General features: G+C 38.8%; 1 non-coding gene across 1 annotated transcript; it reads right to left on the bottom strand.

Moving 5' to 3' along the window:
* Positions 1–2,147: 2,147 nt before the first annotated feature.
* Trnal-cag (transfer RNA leucine (anticodon CAG)) lies at positions 2,148–2,231 on the bottom strand. The gene has a single exon. It is a non-coding gene; the product is annotated as a tRNA-Leu (tRNA).
* Positions 2,232–5,335: the final 3,104 nt, after the last annotated feature.

Below are 5,335 nucleotides of genomic sequence, written 5' to 3'. Positions count from 1 at the left end.
TGCAAACAAGACTTCAATTCACCTCAAACCAAGTCTTTATGGAGTGTAGAGTAATTATATCAACAGCACGGAAGATTAGAAGGACTATAGCTGTTCCTTAGGGAGTTAATAAATGTAAATATGGATGTTGCTAGTGGCTGCTAGTGGCGCCATCTACAGTAAACAAACCTAGCGGGAAGTTAGTGAACCGTTTGCTCTGATTCGAATTTGACAGCAGTGGAGACGTGTCACTGAGAAGGAGAGATGTAATGAACGATCAGGACCTTAGAACATGGTGAAGAATACCTCGATAAACACTGCAATAGGAATGGAAAAAGTGTAGGAGTTGTTAGGAGAAGGAAAAGGCAGATATAAGCTCTTGAGATGAGTCAGGTGATAGGAAATAGTGAGAAAGAACTAGATATACACTGAAATGGTGATGATGAAAGAGCAGTTGTTGTTTAGAAGAAGGAAAAGGTAGAAATAAGAGCATAGATACGTCATTGAGAAGGGAATATATAGTGAATCATGAAGGTTTTAGAGAATAGTGAGGAAAGATTGGATAAACACTAGAGAGAGAAAATATTAGTGCATGACAAACAAAAGAGGATAGGAGTAAGAAACCTCTGTGGTGAAAAAACTAGAAATATGTGAAAATTAAGCTATACTGGGAGATGAATTGAAGAAGCTAAGACATGGGGGTGGTAGGGAAAACAAATAGTGAGAAATCAAACTTAGGGAAAAGAGGAGAAACTAAAGAAAATGAAAGAAGAGTAAAATAGGAATAAGAGTGAAAGGGAAGACCAAAGGATGTGTTGTAAATTAAGAAAAAAGGTGATGATATGGGTTGTGGTAGAGGTAACCAAAGAGTGAGGAAATGAACTTATGGAAATACAGGAGGGACTAAAGGAAATGAGAGAATGAGTTGAAAAGGAGTAAAAGTGAAGGGAAGGTTAAAAAGTGTCGTAAATGAAGCTTTGGATATAGTTAAACCTGCACAGGAAAAGAAGAGTGGGGGAAACTAAAGAAAATGGGAGAATGAGTTGAAAAGAAGTAAAAGTAAAGGGAAGGTTAAAAAAGTGTCGTAAATGAAGCTTTGGATATAGTTAAACCTGCACAGGAAAAGAAGAGTGGGAAAGGGAGAAATAGGAGCAGTAGAGCAAGGTAAATTAGACATAGACAAAAGACACAATTGGGTACTAACAAAGGGAGGAAAAATGCATAGTTGGGGGCATACACTGTAGCTGCGCGTGACCTCAGTGCTCATTTCCGTTACATTAGCCTCTGGGGTGTGAGAATTGGCTACTCGCTTAAGTTCAATTATTTATGGGTGAGATTAAGCGCGATTTAAAGCTATTCTATCACTGGATGTTATTTTTTATTTGTTTAGAGAATGATGGTTTTTTTCTAGATACACACACACACACACACACACACACACACACACACACACACACACAGCAGTATAAAAATAGCATACCTAAGACTTGGCACTCTGACTGGCACTGGGCCAAGGGTGCCTGTGGAGTGCCAGTAACCTTGACCGTGAGAGGAGTATATTTAGAGAGGAAAGGATAGGCACCTGATGACTTTTCTCTCTCTCTCTCTCTCTCTCTCTCTCTCTCTCGCTCTCTCTCTCTCTCTCTCTCTCTCTCTCTCTCTCTCTCTCTCTCTCTCTCTCTCTCTCTCTCTCTCTCTCTCTCTCTCTCTCTCTCTCTCTCTCTCTTCCTGTCTTCCTCCTCCTCCTCCTCCTCTTCCTTCTCCTGCTTCAGCCTTCCTACCCATTCTACTAATTATAATGAAAGGAAAATTTATGTGAGGTAAGAATATAAAGCGATATATACTCAGTCTAACAAACCTTAAGTAACTTTATCACTAACTTTTGTGAGATGCATTGACTTATTCATATATTAAATTTCTTTCCCTTCTCCTTCAACCATCCTCTCCTCTAGAAATCTTAGCAGAATGTGAGTAAAAAATATAAGGTGTCTGCAACAATAAAATATCAATCAATCAGTTGACATATATAGCCCAACTAACCCTACTATTATTATCTTTATCAGTGCTTTCTCCTTTCAAGTCAATGGCCAAGCAGTCTAAGGTATGCTCAGGGCCAGTCATTACTTCATACCATCTCGCTGTAATCATTCGCGGGCTCGGTAAAAACTTGTCAGGAGTGGGATTCGAACCCACGCCCGGAAGACCGGACTGCGACCTGAACGCAGCGCCTTGGACCGCTCGGCCATCCTGACTGCTGACGGGAGAACGATGATAAGGGGAGATAAGGTGTGGTGGTGGCGCCTGTTGTTGTTTGTTGGTGGGTAATGATGGGGAGGAGGAGGAGCTGCTGCTACTATGATTACTACTACTACTGTGGTTACTACTACTACTACTACTATATTACTATTACCACTACTACTACTACTACTACTACTACTACTACTACTACTACTACTATGATTACTACTACTACTACTACTACTACTACTACTACTACTACTACTACTACTACTACTACTACTACTACTACTACTACTACTACTACTACTACTACTACTACTACTACTAATTTTTTTTTTTTTTTTACTACTACTTCTATTACTACTATATTATTTACTCAAAGCATCATTAGTAATGTTTTTGGTATATTTTAAAATGCTTTCAATAATAAACTTTGCAATTACTATATTTTTTACCACATCTAACTCTTGACAACACAATTTCCTCCTCCTCCTTTTTATATTTTTCACCGTAAAGTGGTTGGTCACACAATATATATCTTGTCATTTTTTTTTCGTCTAACGTTTTTTTCTTTTCATTCCTCTTAATTGTTTCATTCCACCTGTCTGATCTATTACCTGTCGTGTCCTATTTTTTTCTTTTCATTCCTCTTAATTGTTTCATTCCACCTGTCTGAGCTATTACCTGTCGTGTCCAATTTTTTTCCCTGTTTTAGGTGTCGTCCTTTATTCCTCCATTTGTTTTAACTCCGCTCTGTTCTCTCCTATCCCCTTTTTACCTCTCTTCCATTTTCTTTCTCATTTTCTCCCCTTTTTCTCCATTTTTCCTTCTATCTTTATACTGGTGATGACGTAAGGATTTGACAGGCTGAGATTTACTATGACGTTGATGAGCTGGTGAAGATTGAGCCTTGTTCCTCATGTTTTTGGGCATTATGTCATTGAGATGATTTAGGAGGAGGACTAGGAGGAGGAGGAGGAGGAAAGGTGGTTAGGTATACTGAGGAAGCGTATATGAATTAACCGAGAGGAGCAGTGGTTAGCGTGCCTAGCCATGAATTCGCTGGCCCATGTTCGATTCCCAGGCAGTCGGCAAGCAGCTCACTCAGCCATTCATCCTCCCTTTTGGATGAGTCGATAAATGAGTACTTGGGGAAACCTAGGGAAGGCAAACTGTGGTATCCTAGATATCACGTACACTGGCCCTGTGTTCTGGGTTAATGGATTTTACCCTCCACAAGCTCAAGGGCCAATGTGACGGAGATGAGCACTGTGGCCAAGCGCAGCAATAATGTATGCCCCCAACTTTACCTTTCCTTATCATCTTTCTTTAATTACCTTTGCTCTCGATACGATACATCTGGCTCGCTATTAATTGAACTTCATTTTTATACAATCGCTTTTTTTTTTACAGTTGAGGAAACAGTTCAAGGGCAAAAAAAAAAGGAAACAATAGTGAAAAAAAGCCCGCTACTCACTGCTCCTACAAAAGAGCCAAGAGGAGTGGCCGAAAGATAGGTCAATTATGGGAGGAGAGGTGTCCTGATACCCTTCTATTGCTTTGCTTCATGATTGCTTTTTCAAGAACATAAACCCAGTCGTAAAGTGTGGGATGCCTGTAGATGGAAGTAGTTGGTCATGTATTTCAGCTGTTTTGGATGATTTATTCTTAGTTCTTTTTTTATTGTTCCTGCTCTTTCATTTTCATGTGATATAGGAACCTTTTTTTAGGGGGAGAGAGAGTGAGTGAGCCCTGCCCATTGTTTCATAAAAGTTAGATTCCTTGTTTACCCACCTATTTTTTCTTGTCTTATATACTTTTATTTCTAGGAGTCAAAATGATGCTTGTTGGGAGGTAGTAAATTGTATCCAAACTCACCTATCTCTCTGCTGTCCAACTTACCAATGCAAGGGTTAGCACAGATCATCACTCCCTCATTCCTTGGTTCTTTTCTGCCTTTCTTTTCTCTACATCTTCGTTCCTTCTTTCCTCTTGGTTTATCGATTAGTCTTTTCTCTCTTCTTTTCTCTCCGCCTTCTGGCACCATTAAAAAAAAGTCAGGCTCAATCTGTGCTTCTCCCTTCATGAAAAGCTTAGTTCTTGCTTTTTAATTTTTTGCACTGTGTGAGTTTATTTTTATATCTACAGTTTTGTTCAAGAGTGAATCAAGACACCTCTCCATCAAAATTGACCTCCTCTTTGGCCTTATCACTATCATGACTATATGAGAGCAATAGTTTTTTTTTTTTTTTTTTTGTTTTTTTTGTTGTTAAAAAAAAAAATTCCTTGGCCCCAGACCCCCAAAAATTACCAGTGGAAATACCTACAACCTCAACGAAGGCTTTGCTAAATGTGGGTGTGTAAGGTTCATGGTGCAGAAGCCTTGTCAGACTATCAGTAGAGAGAGAGAAGATCATTTCCTTTTTCGTCATAATTCAATGTCTTCAGGTAGTCAGTATTCTCTCTGATCCTTATTTTCCCTCATGGAGTTGGACAAGCTATGACACTTTTTAAATTTTTGTCCAAGTGTCTTTTTTCATATCAAGAGAGAAGATCATTTCCTTTTTCGTCATAATTCAGTGTATTCAGATGTAGTCTCTTTGATGCTTATTTTCCCTAATGGGGTTGGACAAGCTATGACACTTTTGAAATTTTTCTCCAAGTGTCTTTTTTCATATCAAGAGAAAGAAGATCATGTCCTATTTTGTCATAATGCAGTGTCTTCAGATAGTCCATAGTCTCTCTGATCCTTATTTTCCCTCATGGAGTTGGACAAGCTATGATCGAGTCACTTTTTAAATTTTTCTCCAAGTGTCTTTTTTCATATCAAGAGAAAGAAGATCATTTCCTTTTTCGTCATAATTCAATGTATTCAGATAGCCAGTATAATCTCTCTGCTTCTATTTATTTCTAAGACCACTCAGTTCTGATCCTCCTATCCTCTTAATGAGCTCATGCTTCAGGGTATCTATAAATAAGACCAAAACAAATCCTCTTGATGAGTTTATTATTATTATTATTATCATTATTGTAGACCTTCCTCTAAACATGCAGGCTGGGCACACAGAGAGAGGAGAGCGAGGAGGAGGGAGAGAAGGGGAAAAAAGGGGAAGTC

This window comes from Eriocheir sinensis, chromosome 17 (assembly GCF_024679095.1).
Source record: "Eriocheir sinensis breed Jianghai 21 chromosome 17, ASM2467909v1, whole genome shotgun sequence".
Taxonomy (NCBI): domain Eukaryota; kingdom Metazoa; phylum Arthropoda; class Malacostraca; order Decapoda; family Varunidae; genus Eriocheir; species Eriocheir sinensis.
Note: the sequence above shows the minus strand (reverse complement) of the source record. Positions and strands in the feature narration are given on the sequence as shown.